We start from the raw sequence: 19,872 nt of genomic DNA on the forward strand, positions 1-19,872 counted from the left end.
AGGAATTTCATAGTTCGAAATTGGTAAATTGCTTTTACCTAGCTTCATAAATTCGCAATAAGATAACGACATCCCTACTTTTTGCTGTGAATTGTTATTTTGGATCCTGGCCTTAGTTATTTATTATGGGTTAAAATATTAAGTATTATTTTCGTCTAACTAAAACTATCCTTTTCTCTATAGATGTCTATTCATGGTGATGCTTCTGCTCCATCGTCGTCTACCCACCACTCAGTTTTCTCGCTACTCTTTATCATGTCCAATATGACCTTTGGTGGCACCAACTATAATGATTGTGTTGGATTTGGTGTCTAAGCCCATAACTATAACTGGTATGTACTTGACCCGATTGTAGCATGGTCCTTTTGGGTTGCCTTCACCAGTGAAATTTGATAGGATGGACTTTTGAGAATAAGGTTATTTATGATTTATTAATATATTACAATTATAACATATTAATATGAAATCATATTATTTCATTAGTATTGATCAAGAATTAATTTGGAATTAATTTTGTGATAAAAAGAGACTAATTAAATATATGGGGATTGATTGTGTAAATCAATGATTCTAATAGTGTAGGCTAATGATCCGTGATTATTTAGGATGGGCTAAACCAATGAGATAATCTATGGATAGTCCATGGAGGTTAACCCATGGATCCTAGTAATATGAAAGGCCACTAGGGTTTACAAAGTGTAACCCTAGCATTTGCCACACTATAAATATACCCGTCATGGCCAAAATCGGTTACACAAGTGTGCCACAACATTCATGAAGAGTGATATTAATTTTGTGCAAGTAACTTATTCTCTCAAGCCTCCTCTTTCATATTGGTGTTTGTGAACCATTAGAGGCATCACACTTGAGGTGCTTAAGCTTTCAAAGGTCAAGAACTACAAGTCCTTCTAAGAGGTAAGTAATCTAACTACTTGTATTGTTGATTTGACAATTTGTATGCTAATTAGGAGAATGCTTTGGAAGAATTGAAAAATGCATGTATAATTAGAGAAAATATAGATCCAAAGCGTTTAGGGTTGCATGTGCACCATAGGATTGTTATAGTGCTCAAAACCCAACAGATTGGCTGCATAATATCAAGATGGCTCTTCGATTTGAGGTAAAAGAGTATGTCCTTAAATAAAAACTTGTTGAAATCAATGAAGCCACTGCTACTCTTGAACAACTAGTCTCCTACACAAAACACTACGATGATGCAATAAAAAATGCTTGTATCATGTTTGCTACAATGATCCCCAAATTGTAGAGGTTCTATGAGGACTACTGGCCATATGAGACGAACAATGATGTTGGAACCTGAAAGTGAACCTCTAGCAATCCTAAGTCCGAATTCCTAAGTTCATGTGTTCTGAAGTAAAGGGTCCGGAGTCAATGGTGAAGAGTGGTCTGGAATCTGTCTGGACCAAAAGAGAAGAAGATGCGAAGCTAAAGTCATTTCGGAATGATTCTCATGTCCGGAATGGATGCTGATCCGAAGTAACAATATTTTGTCTTTGTGCATTTATTAACTTTGTCTTTGTATTGATGTGACATTTCATATGAATTAGTCTTTTGTAATATTAGACAATCAGAATGTCAGGAACATTTCTATTGTCCACTCCTATGTAAGTATTCTAGTTAATTCGATGAAACCTTCACTCTATTTATAGGAGCCTTCAATGAAAAGTGAAATGCAGATCTTTCACTCAACTTTTGGCATTTACTAAGTTATTTCAAACTTCTTTCAAACATTCTTCTTGTTCTTCATTTATTAGCTTTACCTTGATCATTCATTCTCATTCCTCATTTAATGACTTGATCATTTGTTGAATATAGTATCTAAGACTTTACTGGTCTTTACAGGCTTGACTTGAACATTTATTAGCAAGCAGACATTGATATTAAGCATTCATTCAAGGCTTGAGTTCTCAAACCTTGTCCCTGCGTATCAGATCTATTTTGTTCTCACAATTGGTATCAGAGCTTGAGTGGTTGTCCTTTGAATCTAGAAGATCATATTATAATTGGTTTGAAATTACCTTGGTACTTCAACCATTTCTGTGTTAAGGATAAAAGTTCTTCTATATACCACTTTAGCTTGAAGATATCTTAACTTCAATGGCTGCTTCTAATCCTCAGCAAATGATTTCAATGCAATTCGTAAATAGCGTGGGTGGCCCTATACGTGCCCCATTACTAGTTGTGGAAGAATATGATCACTGGAAAGTTAGAATGGAAAGATTTTTACTGGCCAATGATAAAGGTGAAGAAATCTGGAGATCCGTCAAAGAAGGTCCACATGTTCCTGTAAGAACAGTTGTAAGAGATGCAGCTGCTCAGCTCATGCGAGAAGATGAAACTCATCTAGCTCCTCTAACTGCAGATGATATCAAGAAGCTGCATGTTGATCAAGTTGCTTTCTCAGAAATGGTGTTTGGTGTTCCTCCCTCACTCTTCGAGCACATCAAACTTTGCGAATCAGCCAAAGAGATTTGGGACACTCTTCAGGACCTGATTGAGTGTTCAGAATATATGAAAGACAAGCGCCTCACCTCAGTTGTCAACGACTTCGATACCCTCACTACCACTCCTGGTGAATCAGTGGTCTTAGCCTCCAACCATTACCGAATCGTGGTCAACAAAATGACTGCTCATGGGATTGTCCGAACTCCTTTGGAGTACAATCTCAAATTCATAAACAATCTCGGCAAAGGATGCGGAAATGTGAAATCTTGTCTGCAAAGCAATGGTTCCTTGAAAAAGTTGAAGCTCTACCAACTTTTTGATGAACTTAAAGGACGTGAGTCTAATGTTGCTCAAACCATAAAGGAACTCTCCGGAGGTCCTCTTGCCCTTATCAGTTCTTTCGAATTAACCATTCCGAACTCATCTACTTCGGATCCCTTTAAACCCATTGTTTCATCTTGTTCAAACATCCACACCCATGTTACCCACACAAATCTATCATGTTGATGATTTCGAAGCCATGGACTCTGAACTCTGTTTCCAACAGGAGTTTGCTCTACTCTCAATGAAATTCAAACGTCCCTTCAATCCCTCTTACAAACCATACCAAAACCGATTCAATGCTCCTCACCGGAACAATCCTCAAGCATACTAAGCTCCGGAACCTAAAACAAGTTCCGAAAATCCTCCTGCATACATACCAAATATCACTAAGTCAAACTCTACTCCGGAACCCTCTCGGAATTCCAAATCGGACAAACCAAAAATTGTGTGTCCTAAGTGTGGACATGCAAATCACTTTGCCAAATCGGACAAACCAAGAGATGGCTGAAAGCCAAAAAGACTTTGTAACAACGGTTTCAAGAGATGTTGAAGGATATTGGTCATCCGGGGATGACGATGACATGGTAACTGGGAGGAACATGTGTTTGATGGCAAGACAAATGGTTGAATGTGATGAAGGATATTGGTCTTCTGGGTCAGAATATGAAGATGATGTTGCTGAACCTCACTACTGCTACATGGCCACAAATGATCCACCCGGTCGAAGCACTGTTCAGCAGGTAAAATCTATGATTACTGATAATAATTTTGATCTATCTCTTTGTGAACCTTATCGGACCAAAATCCAAACAGATATGAGCACCATTTATAAAGCCTATGAGTCTGCCATAGAAGCCAGTGACAAGAAGGACTGTGAACTAAATCGTCTTAGGTTGTGTTTTGAGGATAAAAAATTGAAAATCGAGTCTTTAGAGTATGAGCTTGTAATGTCCAAAGATGAATGTACCGTTTTGAAAGACAAATGCGAAATTACTTATTTTGAAAGAAATATTTTGATCACTGATAATAAACGTCTCAACACTAAAATAGATGCTTTGCATAATTCTATTGACATGCTTGAATCAAATCTTTAGATGACGCATAATTTTCGTCAACCATGGTCAAAAGCACCAGGTCTCGGAAGAGAGTATCCGAAACCTATTGCTCATCCCTTAAAAGAATTGCAAAATTTGACCTTCATGGGAGAGGTTCCGAACATCAAACATTCGGACACCCCCGTTTCTCCCTTAATTCCTGAGTTTCTGAGTTTCAACCACATATCATTTTGAGTCCTTAATTCCTGAGTTTCAACCAATTGTTGTCAAATGTCTCGATTCCACGCCTCTTCCGCCTCTTATAAACCTGGACCTGAATCGGACCACGGAATTTCAGCACATTGTTTCAAATTGCGTAGATTACGTTCCTAGGAGTAACCCTCCCAACAACTGTGTTGTTGAAGAAATTCGTTCACTGACAACTGAAACTGTTGCCTCTAAGTTGGTATGGGCATCCTTAAATGATAAAGTTGAAGTCTCAAGCTGTGTGTCTTATAATTCTTGCGAATCGGATTCCTTAGTCGTCTCAACAACTAAATTGGTTCCCATTACTCCTGAGTTTAGTAATCCATCCGTAGGACAAACCTTAAAATCCTCGTCTCACCCTAAGAGAAAACCAATGCTGAATAGGAAGGATATTGTAGATCCCAAAGTAGAAGCTATAAATGAACATAAAAAGGAAGTTAAGACTAGACAAAATTCCAGGTTCATTGAAAACTCCAAACCGAGTATCTCCCGGAATTCTCATGCATCAACCCATAGTCAAAACTACTTTGTTCCCACTAAGATCCTCAAAAGACCTTCTAAATCTATCAGTCGTGTAGAACCCAAGAAAGTAGACAGTTCTACTCAGCCTAAATCTCGTGTGAATGCCATGAGAGTCCAAAACACTTCTCCTCGGACTGTTTCATCTGTTTTTATTGCAAAATCTAATGGCACAATTTTTAAACCCAATCTCTCAAAAACCAATGTTTCATCAAGAAAATCCACAAATGCAAAGAAAACAACTTTTTCAAAATCTTCAAAGAAAAATCTTGTGTGGAAAGTCAAAACTCCCACTAATGAAACAACAATTCCGGAGGTTACAAATGTTACCAACACTCCGGAAGTCAAAGGTCCGAAGAAGACCGTTCGGAACCTCCAAGTCATTGAATATGACTACTGGATAGATGAAAAGACATTAGCCTTCTATCTGTTTCCAAAGAATTCAAAGAATACCACCCAGAAACACAAAGTTGTTCCTAAGTCACAGTCAAAGTCTAAAGCCCGTGTCTACGTCCCAAAGTCTAATTCGGAGCATAAAAACTCCATTACTCACTAATTTTGCAGGCACTTTGTGCTTCGGAGCAAGAAACAATATGGTATATTGATAGTGCTTGCTTCATGCACATGACGGGACAGAAAGATTTTCTACGAGATCTAAAGCTTTCTCCAAACGCTGGTTACGTGACATATGGCAACAAATCCAACTCTCAAATACGTGGTTGTGAGATCCTTGAAGGGTTTTTGAGCAATTCTAACACTCCTAAGTGTACATGCAACCCTAGAAAACCTTGGATCTATGTTTGTCTAAAATACATGCAAAATATGATTTCCAAGGTTCATAATCCTATCTAGCATACATGGGGAACTTTTAATCATAAAAGATGGCTAGAATTACATACCTTGTAGTTGTTATGATTCCTCGAAACCCTTGAGAGCCTAGCACCCCAAATGTGATGTCTCAAATGTTTCACACAACACCAAATGCTTTGGAATAACTTTAGAGAATGTATAACACTTGTAAAAATCGGCTTGCCCTCTCTTGTTCTTAGTGTATCCGATTTTGGTGAATATCATGTTCCTAATATAGTGTGTCACATCTAGGGTTACACCATGTAAACCCTAATGTGACATGACTCTTCATTTCCATGACCCATGGGTTTGTAACTCCCGTGGAGCCTCCATGGAGCACCCAATGAGTTTAACCCAACTTGATAATCCATGGAGCCTTTTAGCTCACTATACAAGTTATGGATGATTTACACAATCAACCCATATATTTAATTAGTCTCCTTTTGATCACTTAATTAATTCTAGATTAATTCTAGATCAATACTAATTAAATAATACTATTAATATATTAGAACTTATAATATATTAATAAACCATTAGTGTTATTTCTCTCATTTAGTTTATCCAAATACATGATGCCATGCAACCCAAATGGATCATGCCGGGTCGGGTCAATTACATACCAGAAATAGTTATGGACTTAGACACCTTATCCAACAATCACCCACTTGGATAAGTCTAATAACTATAACTGCAAGTATAACTTCAGGAACCGATCAGCAATCGTAGCTCTTTTGAAGGTCTCTCGGAACTGAGATGATGATGATACGTCATTTCAGATAAGTGATCGTATAATCCTCTATTCTAGATATCAGCCAGACAAATACATGGAACAATGTCTTACTTTTGTCCAGCAGTTTGTTTCCCGATTTCCGATTTGTTTGACATAGAACTTAATTGAACACATAAATTTAGTTCTAACCGGGCCCGATACATAGGTCAAAACAGAATCATCGAGGGGCCAAGATATCGCTTCTAATCTAAGAAGGAACAGATAAACTTTGACTCATATGGTTGTTCTACTACTTGTTAAATCACACACAAACACATGTTTTATAACATCGAGTTACCAATGCGTTTTCGCACGATCAATGCATAACCAACTCATACACAACAAGACATATCTCTAGGTTTGAAGACTTATATGATATTACCGTCTCGCGATCACTCGAGATAAATTCCATGAAGTGATACCAGTGAGCGTGGTTTGAATCCAATACTCAGAACTTATGAGCACTCATGAGTGTTGAGGCCATGTCCAACATCTTAGACCTCTACAACCAACTCATGACAATCTTAATTCACATCTACTTCCAACATATGACCGACTGTGGATAATTTGAATAATATGTAAAACACAAGATAAATATTCTGGAAGTCAAAACATGCAAAAGAAATAACAGTAAACGATTGACAAAAGATAGAAACACTTTACTCATAAATAAACACAACTTTTATTCATCATCAAATGTCAATTACACTTTACAAATTTCAAAATTATCTAACTACTAAAACTAATATCATCCTTTAGCCCTATGCTCCTTGCATGCTGGAGATGCTTAACGCTAACCAGTTCCTTCGTGAGGGGATCTGTCGGGTTCTCATCCGATGATACCCTCTTTTCCATGAGGAGTCCTTCTATACGATGTCTGATGAAATGGTATATTCTGTCAATGTGTCTAGATCTCTCGTGATCCCTTGGTTCCTTAGCTAAGGCAAATGCGCTTTCACTATCACTGGAAAATCTCTATAGGCTCCTTTATAGCTGGTACAACTCCAAGGTCTCCAATGAAGTTCTTTAGCCATATTGCCTCCTTTGCTGCCTCGCTTGCCGCTATATACTCTGATTCGCAAGTTGAATCAGCCAATGTCTCCTGCTTGGAACTTTTTCAAGAAATTGCTCCTTCGTTTAAGGTAAAGACCCAACCTGACTGAGAGCGGATATTATCCCTATCAGTCTGGAAGCTAGCATCACTATACCCTACAACTCTCAAGTCATCACTCCCACCAAGGGTAAGGACCCAGTCCTTAGTCCTCTGCAGGTACTTGAGAATGTTCTTTACCGACGTCCAGTGAGCCTTACCCGGGTTCCCCTGATACCTGCTAACCATGCTCAAAGCAAAGGCTACATCAGGACGAGTGCAAGTTATAGCATACATGATCGAGCCTACTGCAGAAGCATAAGGTACTTGACTCATTTCTGCTATATCAACCTCGGTACTCGGGCTCTGAGTCTTACTTAATCTAGCATTACCCTGGATGGGTAACTCTTCTTTATTGGAATCTTGCATGCTGAACCTTTTCATCACTTTATCCAAGTATGTACTCTGACTAAGTCCAATTAGTCTTTTACTCCGGTCTCTCAGAATCCTTATCCCTAGAATGTGGGCAGCTTCTCCTAGGTCCTTCATAGAGAAACACTTCCCAAGCCAGGACCTCACTTCCTGCAAGGTTGGGATGTCATTTCCTATGAGTAGTATGTCATCCATATACAGTACCAAAAAGCTAACTATACTCCCACTAGCCTTGACATATACATAAGATTCATCTTCGCTCCTCGAAAAGCCAAACTCTTTAACTTTCTCATCGAAACAAAGATTCCATCTGCGAGGTGCTTGCTTTAATCCATAAATGGTATTCTCAAGCTTACACACTTTATTAGGGTACTCTGTACTGACAAAACCCTCTGGCTGATTAATGAAAACATCCTCAGCCAACATTCCATTGAGGAAAGCGGTTTTGACATGCATTTGCCATATTTCATAGTCATGAAATGCATAAATGGCTAACAACACCCTAATAGACTTAATCCTGGCTACTGGTGAAAAGGTTTCATCATAATCAACTCCTGGAGTTTGAGAAAAGTCCTTTGCACCAGTCGTGCCTTATAAGTGTGTACATTACTATCCATTTCGGTCTTCTTCTTGAAGATCCATTTGCACCCAACTGTCCTACGACCTGGTACATTGTCAACCAAGTTCCAAACTTGATTGTCATACATGGATTGTATCTCACTGTCCATTGCCTCTTTCCATTTAGCAGACTCGGGGCCTACCATGGCTTCCGCATAGCTGTTAGGCTCATCCAGACTTACCAGTGTCTCATCAATGATAAGTGTCTCACCTTCCGCAGTAATATGGAAACCATAGTAGTGCTCAGGTGCATTCCTAACCCTTGTAGAACGCCTTAGAGGTACAGATTCGTCAATTAGATCAACAGGAGTTTCCTCCTCTAGTTGACTGCTAGGGTTTTAGGTTCCTTCACCACTTGACTCTTGAATTTCTTCAAGATCAATTTGCCTCCCACTGTTTCCTTGTCTTATGAACTCTCTCTCTCTCTCTCGAAAGACACCCCTTCTTGCTACAAAGACCACATTCTCACTAGGTCTGTAGAAGAGGTAACCAAAGGATTTCTGTGGGTAGCCGTTGAAAATACACCTCTCACTTCGAGGTTCGAGCTTATCGTGAGTCTCGTGTGTCACGGAAGCTTCGCAACCCCAAATCTTGATGTGAGCTAGATTAAGAACTTTTCCAGTCCACATCTCGTGAGGTGTTTTGGCAACCTTCTTTGTAAGGACCAGATTAAGGATATGGGCAACAGTCTCTAAGGCATACCCCCAGAATGAGATTGGTAGCAAAGCTCGACTCATCATGGAACGGACCATGTCCAACGAGGTTCGATTACGCCTCTCAGCTACACCATTCAACTTTGGTGTCCTGGGAGGTGTTAATTGTGAGACAACCCCACATTCCCTAAGATAGTCGAGGAACTCTGGACTAAGGTACTCACCACCACGATCGGATCGAAGCATCTTAATGTTCCTTCCCAATTGATTCTCTACTTCCTGTTTAAACTCTTTAAACTTATCGAAAGTCTTTGACTTATGCTTGATTACGTAGACATATCCATATCTACTATAATTATCTGTAAAAGTCACATAATAACGATTAGCATCCCTTGTGGCAGTTTTGAAGGGTCCACACACATCCGTGTGCACTAGATCCAACAAACCTTCACCCCTAGCACAAGAACCTGTGAAGGGTGACTTTGTCATTTTTCCAAGTAAGCATGATTCACAACTATCATCTGACTTTAGGTCAAATGATTCGAATACTCAATCCTTTTGGAGTTGGCCTATGCGTTTCTTGCTTACATGTCCAAGACGACAATGTCATAATGATGCTTTATCCAAGTTATTATCATTGGTAGAATCAATACACAACACATTATTTCCTAAATTATCTACAACAAACACAACTTCATACACACCATCACAAGGTAATGCTTAAAAATAAAACACATTATTAAAGAAAGCATTTATTCCACCAACTTCATTATCAAAAGAAAAGGTAAAACCTTGTTTGTACAAAGCATGAAAGGAAGTAACAATTCTTGCCATTTCAGGCGAATAACAACATTTATTCAAATCTAAACTAAACCCACTACTTAGCAACAACGTATAAACTCCAATCTTGGTGACAGGTGAAACTTTCCTATTCCCCATGATCAAGTTTATCTTTCCATGCTCCACATTCCCACTTCTTCTTAGTCGCTGCAAATCAGAACAAATATGAATACCACAACTGGTATCAAGGACCCAAGAGTTAGAATAAGGTGAGTTATTAGATAATATAGTGTAAATACCTACATGGTTGGGTTTCACTTTCCCATCCTGCAAATCTTGCTGGTACTTCGGGCAGTTCCGCTTCCAGTGTGCCTTTTCATGGAAATAGAAGCATTCAGCCTCTTTTTGGTCAGCAGAAGGAGTGACGAAACCTTTCTTGGTTCCGCTTGAAGAGGAGCTATCAAGGGTCTTACCCTTGGTACCATTCGAAGGGTTCTTCCTCTTCTTCCCTCTACCTCTCCCGATTGTCAGGACAGGTGCGGAGTTTGGAGTAGGAGTATGAGTGGTAACAACCGACTTACCTTTAAGACCTGATTCTGTGGTCTTTAGGAGTCCTTGAAGTTTGCTAAGTGTAACTTCCTCCTTGTTCATGTGGTATGTCATGCGGAATTGATCATAACACGAAGGTAAGGAGTGCAAAATGATATCTATTGCTAGCTCCTCTGGGAAGTTCACATCCAGCCTCATCAAACGGTCCACAAACCTTTGCATTTTCTGCATGTGGCCCGTGATGGGCTCACCATCTTTTATTCGGGTTGTTATCATAGAGGAGATGATTTCATATCGCTCTTGACGAGCACTCTGATGGTAGCGGTCCATCAAATCCTGGTGCATCTCAAAAGGATAGTAGTCCTTATCGGACTTTTGGAGCTCGGCTGTCATAGTGGCCATCATGATGCATGCCACTTTGGTAGCATATCTTTCATGTGCCTCATATTCAGCAAACTCTTCAGGAGTAGCACTCGGCTCAGGCACCTTAAGCTCCTTGTCGAGAACATATTCTTTGTTCTCATACTGAGTGACCATCCTGATGTTCCTGATCCAATCTGTAAAGTTGGATCCATCAAAGATGACTCTCCCACAAAGGTTCATGAGAGAGAAGGAGCCGGTAGGGTTCGATCCAGAAGCAACATTATTTGTAGACATCTGAAAAGAGGAAAAGACAAGTTTAGTTTAGATATAAGATAATCCTTAATAAAACATATTTGAATAGGGATTAAGACTAGGATCCAATCACAATATATTATAACTTAGAATAGGGATGTCGTAATCTAAGCTAAAACATATTTGAAAGGTAAATGAATGACGATTCACCAATTTCCACCATGGAAACGAAATATATAAATAATTAGGTTTTATTTGGTTTTTAGAAACTCCTACATTCTTTTTAGATTCATTTAACTTTTTTTCAATGGCATGTTTCAATCTCGAGTGTGCCCTTCATGTTTTTGTGATTGGGATACCGAGGATCACAAAACAAGGTGTGAAGTAACCATGCAAATTACTTGGTACCCTTAATGTTTTTCACTTAATCGATGTGCCGGTAAACCACACGCGCTCCATCAACGTTAGTATGCCGGTAAACCACCCTTTTCCTACCTTGTTAAGCCCACGTTAGTATGTCGGTTAACCACACACGCTCCACCAACGACTTAATCAAAGTGCAAAGTGTAATTTCATGAGTTAGCACCTTATTCACATTTTCCTAAAGTAACTAAGATTGAGAATTTAAAACATTTAGTTACTTTATAATAATCATTATACTTTTAATGAGAATTTTATAAGTCCTTGTCCTACCCGTTCGGCTAACGACCCTCCACCAGTCAAGGAAGCGGTGGGTGAGAGTGGACACCCATTAAGCTTCCATTTTATAGGCAACAACCTTATACCCCCCTTATAGACCGGCTTCGTGAATGAGTTATTAAAATGAAGTCTCTTTATTTTGGTAACTTGTGTGTTCTTTTAATGGAATTAAAACAAAGAGACTTTTGGTTATCCATAACTTCAGGACAAGTTATGGATTCCGTTAAAAGACATAATGATCATGAATTCAACATTTAACCAAGTAATCCCTATGATCTATCAAGAACTCATAAGAACATGAATTAATCATATCAAAAGTTCAAGAACATATGAACACATATAATCATGTAATTTTTGATATTATCCATTGTAAATGGATTAGAACAACCATTACACCATCTAAAACAAGTTTAATAACACCAAAACAGTTTAGGGTAATGTTTCTAGTACATTTCCAGCAGCAAAAGTCGAAAATCTGCATTCTGAGGCTCCGACTCGTCGATTGCACGAACCTACTCGACGAGTATGATGAGTTTGGTCATGGACTCGGCGAGTCCCCCCATGGACTCGGCGAGTTCATCATGCAGACAACAAGAAAATCGACTTTTTTTCACTATTTTGCATCAAGTATCAACAAACAAGCCTAGGCTCTGATACCACTTAAGGGTTTTTGAGCAATTATAACACTCGTAAAGTGTACATGCAACCCTAGAAAACCTTGGATCTATGTTTGTCTAAAATACATGCAAAATATGATTTCCAAGGTTCATAATCCTATCTAGCATACATGGGGAACTTTTAATCATAAAAGATGGCTAGAATTACATACATTGTGTCACACCCCAAAACCGAAACGGCGGAAACGTTCGGGGGTGGAGGACGTCATGTACAGTATCACAACAAAGAATAGTAGTAAACAAGCAACAACATCATCCATTGCATTAATAATATAATTTCATACAAGTGCGTTCTGTAAAGTTATAAGACACCAAAAATGTATATCAAAATATAAGATGAGTCTTGAAAGTGCTCCATCTTCTCAAAAGCCTGGCATCGGTACCTGTCTACTGATGACCTGAGAATACAAGTTATTTTGAAAGAGTTGATCAACTTTAAAGCTGGTGATTTCATAAGTATTTTAGTGTCATTGTTTGTATGAAAGTGTTTGTATGTACTTGATGTATAAGTTTGTAAATGTTTGTATCTCCTAGAAAATCCTATATTTTATACTAAACGTAGCCTTCTACCAAGGCATCAAATGAAATGGATGTTTGTTTCTTGTAAAAGTGTGTATTTTCCAAAATATGACTATCATTAATCAAAAAATATAGCTTTTACATTACCGTTCATTGTGTGAAGGTCACAAAGTCAATGCAATGGGGAAATAATAAAGTATTGTAGTGTTGTATTAAGTAACTTCTGCTGTACTAATTACCTTAAACCGATTGTTATTTAAAGTAACATGTGATATGCCTGTACCATACTACCGACTAAAAACACGACGATGAAAGACGTCGGAAGAAATGACATTTCGCACCCGTAGACTTGCAAGTCCCACTGTAGCGAACAGCAAGGTGTAGGATAGTCAATCCAGTATAGATCTATATACAAATTCAACACTCTCCTTGTAGGAGACTCTGGATACAAAAAGAGCCATGACAGGTGATGCCATGCCCCGATACGTGGCTCACATAACTGTTGTAATGTTCTTGTATATGTATTGTGTGTACTATTGTAATGAATGTACCAACTGTATTGTATGTTCTCTATCTATCTTGTATGTATGTATGTTCTCTCTGTATGTTATTGTTTGTTTCTCATCATAGTATGCTCTGTTTGTTTCTCATCATAGTATGTTATGTTATTGACTCATGTATGAACTGACTCATTATATGTTTCATTGCTCTAGAAATAGTATTAGTAACTTCCTAAACTATACCTATTATAGTTTACTAGTAATGTTGTTTATATGAATGAACATGTTTGTATACCTTTGCTACCTAAAGGTATTGAACTGAATGAAGGAACTTTTATATCTATACACATATACATAATATATAACTACGATCCAAACGACCTTCGGACAAACAGCAGATACCCTAAGTCCACAACCAAACAAGGAACAGGAAGTAAGGTGAGCTATCAGTCCTAAGTCCTCTCAATCCTACTTATATAACTATATCTATATAGATACACATTTTACAAAGTATAAGTTCAAAAGAGTTTAATAAAAGTATTTAACATGTAAAAGAGTTTGCAAAATAGTTTGAAGTAATTTGTTTGATAACACAGCTCGAAAAGTAAGAAAATCCATATGTTCGATAGTTATTAATCACGTGTGATTGATATAATAACTATAATAGTTCGACTTGTATTCCCCCCCGTAAAAGCATTTAAAATCATTTAAAAGGTTGATTAAGGGGTATGAACTCACCTGAAGTACGTGATGCGAAGGTAAGATCGGAAAAAGGATGCTAAGTGTCAAGTGAAGACTTGAGCACACACGGATCATATTTAGCATATAAAGACACATATATGAATACAATTAGTGTTTACTCAACTAATCAGGTAAAGAATAACACTTTAAGGAGTAAGAAATCCTTTAATGGAAGTGTTACAATCACTTAGGATTGCATAAAAGGGTTGTATAGCCACTTAAAGGAGTTTTCGGTCCAAGTGGTATGTTTCTTGGAGTTTTCGGTTCTTGTGGTTTTCGGTCCATATGGTTATCGGTCCATATGGTTTTCAGTCCAAATGATTTTGACCGAAAACCCATGGTCTTTGATGCATAAGGTGAATTCCAAGGGCTTTCAACAATCAATGAAGTGTTCTAGATTCATGACTAAGCTTTAGGAAAGGTTTAAAGTCATATTGCACCCTTAATAAGGGTTTTCGGTCTAAGGAGATGTACTAGACCGAAAACACCTTTTGTTCTTGGATAAATGATGATTTCAAGGCCCTAAATCAAGAATTTCAACTAGATAACAAGTATAGGGAAGCAATACTTACGATTTATAGGCTAGTAGAGTTGATTTTTGGACCAAAACACTAGTATGTGTTCTTGGTGTTCTTGGTGTTCTTGAAGATCAAACCCAAAAGATGAAGTTAATGGATGAAATCGAAGGGTGTTACTAGTTAGGATGATCTAATAACAAATCAAGGGGAAAGAAACACTTACATTTTCGAGAATTTGCAAGAAGATCTTATGATACTTGAGAGAGAATGGAAGTTCTCTTGACTTGGAATTTAGAATAATGAATAAAATGAGGAATACTCATTCCTATGGGATGAGTTTTCGGTCCACATGAGTTTTGACCGAAAACTCATATGTGGTGGCCGAAAACTCCACATGAAGGGTTTATAGCTTGATTTTTTTTACTTATAACTCAAGCAAACACTTCCTAACACTCGATCCTTGAATGTACAATGCTTAGAACACCCAAATAGACTCCAAACAATGCCAAAAGATAGCAAAATGGTTCTAACGTTGATTGAATTGATTACTATATAAGATTTAAAAATTTCGAGTTGTCACATCATCCCCCCGTTAGAGAGAATTTCGTCCCGAAATTAGAGTTTAAGCAAATAATTAGTTACAATAACTAAGTAAAAAGGTGAGGATATTTCAGTTTCATTTGATCCCCGCCCTCCCAGGTGAATTCAGGTCCTCGCTTGGCATTCCAGCGAACCTTCACTATCGGGATACGACTTTGTTTCGTTTGCTTGACCTCTCGGTCCATGATCTCTACTGGTTCTTCCACGAAGTTGAGGCTCTCGTTGATTTCGATCTCGTCAAGTGGGATCACAAGAGTCTCGTCGGACAGACACTTTTTCAAGTTCGATACGTGGAAAGTAGGATGTACATTATTCAGTTCACTAGGTAGATTGAGTTTGTAAGCTACAGGGCCGATTCTGGCAAGAATCTCGAAAGGCCCTATATATCATGGATTTAGCTTTCCACGCTTTCTGAAGCGTATCAAGCCCTTCCAGGGTGAGACTTTCAATAGAACACGGTCTCCCACCTGGAATTCCAACGGTTTCCTTCTTTTGTCAGCGTAGCTTTTCTGTCGGTCTCTAGAGGCTTTTAATCGCTCACGAATCTGAACGATCTTCTTTGTCGTTTCCCGAATGATTTCCGGACCTGTGAGAGCGCTTTCAGGAAATTGTCCTTTAGCTAACTGTGTGTCACCCACTTCAGCCCATCACAGAGGGGATCTGCACTTTCGGCCATAGAGGGCTTCAAATGGAGCCGCCAGCATGTGTGATAACTATTATTATATGAGAATTCGACAAGGGGTAAATGAGTATCCCATGCCATTCCAAAGTCAATCACGCATGCTCGCAACATATCTTCCAATGTTTGAATAGTCCTCTCACTTTGTCCGTCGGTTTGTGGATGATAGGTTGTACTCATGTCCAGCCTAGTTCCTAGGGAACTTTGTAGCGACTGCCAGAACCTCGAAGTGAATCTACTATCTCTGTCCGAGATAATGGATATGGGACCACCGTGCAGTCGTACAATCTCCCGTATGTAGGTTCTTGTAAGCTTCTCCATCTTGTCTGTTTCTTTGATAGGCAGGAAGTGTGCGGACTTGGTCAATGTGTCGATGATGACCCATATGGTATCAAGTCCACCCGTTGTCTTGGGCAGCTTGGTTATGAAGTCCATAGTGATCCGCTCACACTTCCATTCTGGTATCTCCGGCTGTTGTAGAAGACCTGAGGGTTTCTGCTATTCGACCTTGACCTTGGCGCAAGTAAGGCATTTACTTACGAAGGTAGCAATCTCTGCTTTCATGTTAGGCCACCAGTATAGCTTTTTAAGATCCAGATACATCTTATCTGAACCTGGGTGGACGGAATAACGAGTGTTATACGCCTCGGTCATGACCAAGTCTCTGAAACCACCGTGTTTCGGTGTCCAGATCCGATCCATGAAATATAAGGCTCCGCCACCTTTGACTTCCAAGTTCTTATCCATCCCTCTCAGGGATTCACTCGCCACATTTTCAGGTTTCAAAGCGTCGAGCTGAGCCTCCTTAATTTGCGTGGACAAGTGTGAATGGATAGTCATAGTCAATGATTTGACTCTACGACCAGAGTATTATTTCCGACTTAGGGCGTCAGCTACTACTTTGGCTTTACCCGGATGATAACGAATTTCGCATTCGTAATCACTGAGTAGCTCGACCCACCGTCGTTGTCTCATGTTGAGCTCCTTCTGGTCGAATATATGTTGTAGGCTTTTGTGGTCTGTAAAAATAGTGCTTTTTGTACCATACAGGTAGTGTCTCCAGATCTTCAGAGCAAACACAACTGCTCCTAGCTCAAGATCGTGAGTGGTGTAGTTGACCTCGTGTGTCTTCAGCTGGCTCGAGGCATAGGCGATAACCTTACCTCGTTGCATCAGAACACAGCCGATCCCTTGATTTGACGCATCGCAATAGCCAACGAAGTCTTCTATCCCTTCGGGGAGGGATAGTATTGGTGCGGTGCATAAGGCTCGCTTGAGCGTTTGGAACGCTCTCTCCTGCTTCTCTTCCCAGTCAAAGGCCACGCCCTTCTGGGTCAGTGTTGTAAGAGGTTTCACAATTTGGGAGAAATTCTGAATGAACCTACAATAGTAGCCAGCGAGGCCTAGAAATTGACGAATTTTGGTAGGCGTCTTCGGTGCTGACCAGCTCTCAATGGCTTTGATTTTGGAAGGGTCCACGTGTATTCCCTCTTTGCTAACCACGTGCCCTAAGAATTCGACTCTTCGGATCCAAAATTCGCATTTCGAGAACTTCACATAGAGCTTCTCCGAACGCAGTGTTTCTAAGACTAGTCGTAGATGTTGACTATGATCCTCCTTACTACGAGAGTAGATAAGTATGTCATCGATGAAGACGATGACGAACTGATCCAAGTAAGGACGACACACCCTATTCATTAAATCCATGAATATCGTGGGCGCGTTGGTTAATCCGAACGACATCACTACGAATTCGTAGTGCCCATAACGAGTTCGGAAGGCTGTCTTCGGGACATCCTCCCCTAGCACTCGTAGTTGGTGATATCCGGATCTTAGATCGATTTTTGAAAAGAAGTTCGCCCCTTGCAGTTGATCAAATAAATCGTCAATACGAGGCAGAGGATAACGATTTTTGACGGTCAGTTTGTTGAGCTCCCTGTAGTCGATGCACATACGAAAAGATCCGTATTTCTTCTTGACGAACAAGATTGGAGCTCCCCAGGGTGAGAAGTTTGGTCTTATAAAGCCGTTGTTGAGCAGTTCGTTAAGTTGACAGGACAGTTCTTGCATCTCTGCAGGTGCTAGACGATAGGGCGATTTGGCTACTGGGGTAGCCCCTGGAACTAAGTCGATTCTGAACTCGACTTGACGTTGCGGAGGTAATCCTGGGAGTTCTTCTGGAAATATGTCGAGAAAATCACGTACTACTGGAATGTTCTTAATGTCTTTCGTTTCTTGGCTCACATCGACAACATGAGCGAGGAATGCTCGATATTCCTTTCGAAGGTATTTCTGGGCTTGAATACTCGAGATGAGGCGAAGGTTAGTGCCGGTTTTGTCGCTGTAGATTTCTAGAGTTTCGCTAGATGGTAGATTAAGGCGAACAGCCTTTTCATAACACATGATGTCGGCACGATGTAGACTCAACTAGTCCATGCCGATAATGACGTCGAAACTTTTAATTGAGACCGGCATGAGGTCGATTGAAAATGAATGACTATCTAGAGTTAGGGTACACCCATGAATATACTGCTACTTTCTCTGTCTTTCCATTAGCCATTTCTACAGTGAACGGTTCTTTAAGTGCTCGTGATTTACGCTTAAGTAAATGAGCAAATTTTTGGTTCACGAAACTCCTCTCCGCTCCACTATCAAATAGTATGCATGCATAAGAGTTATCGAGGAGAAACGTACCAGTGACCACTGTGGGGTCGGCAACCGCTTCCTCGTGGCCTATGGCCAGAACCCTTCCCACTCCACCGGCATTCCCTGCCTTCGGGCAGTTCCTCTTGTACTGGCCCACCTCGCCACAACCGTACCAAGCTTGGCCCACTCCTGTGCCGGGGACTTGGTTGATTGGCCTTGCCGGAGCTTTGTAGAAACAGGCGGTGCGCCACTTCCTGTTGTAGTTCGAACACTGCATTTCCCGGCAGGCTCCTGTGTGGTGGAAGTTGCACTTGTTGCACTTTGGCAAACTTCCAGTGTACTGCTTCGCCGGAGCAGCAGCGGCAGGTGCTATCGCAGCATGATCTGCCACGACCTGCTGCTTTTTGGCAGCCTTCTTCTTCTTCTTGTCATCCCAGAACTTCCGCTTGGAATTAGCTGTTTTGGAGGGTTTTGAGATGGCTAGGGTCGTTGTTGCGGCCGGGGTACGGACCCCATGGTCAATGAGCCGCTGTGCCAACCGCTTGGCACTATCGAATGTAGTGGGGTTTGAAGCTAAAACATTCCCCTGAAATGGAGGCACCAGCCCCCAGATGTACCTCTCTATTTTCTTTCCCTCTGTGTGAACCATGTTGGGACAGAGGGCCACCAGATCGCTGAACCTGGCGGTATAGGAAACTATGTCCGAGCCCTTCATGGTTAGGCTCCATAGTTCCTATTCCAATTTCTGGATCTCGCCCCTCGGGCAGTATTCCTCAATCATCAGCTCTCTAAGAGCTTCCCAGCCTATTCCTCAATTTCTGGATCTCGCCCCTCAGGGCTTTTTCCTCGAAGGTGCAAGCAGCGAACTTGACCTTGCTCCCTTCTGGAGAGGAGCAGATTTCGAAAAACGTTTCGGTCTTCTCGAACCATTGCGAGAGGGCAATGACTCCGCCAGTCCCTTTAAAGGACTTTGAATTGCAGTTGGTGAAGTCCCTGTAGGAGCACTCTCTCAAGCGCACAGGGGCTTCACCGTGAGTAGAATGAACAGGTGTTCCTCCTCCGGTGGCACTAGGGGAATGATATTGAGCCATGGTTGTTGCCACAGCCGCAACTACTACAGCATTTAGAGCTGCCGTATCGATTTGAGGAGTAGGTGGTGTTGCAGTTACCGGGGGATTGCATCTCGTTGATCGGCACGGAGGCATCTTTCAACTAAAAGTTTACAAAGATGACAAAACGGGTAAGAATAGAAAAATTGATGCGAGTAACTCATGGACTAACTCTCCGTAGCCCAACAACACATTTGAATAGTATGATTGAATGTA

This window comes from Lactuca virosa, chromosome 3 (genome assembly GCF_052849685.1).
Source record: "Lactuca virosa cultivar CGN04683 chromosome 3, Lactuca_virosa_CGN04683_v6, whole genome shotgun sequence".
Classification (NCBI taxonomy): domain Eukaryota; kingdom Viridiplantae; phylum Streptophyta; class Magnoliopsida; order Asterales; family Asteraceae; genus Lactuca; species Lactuca virosa.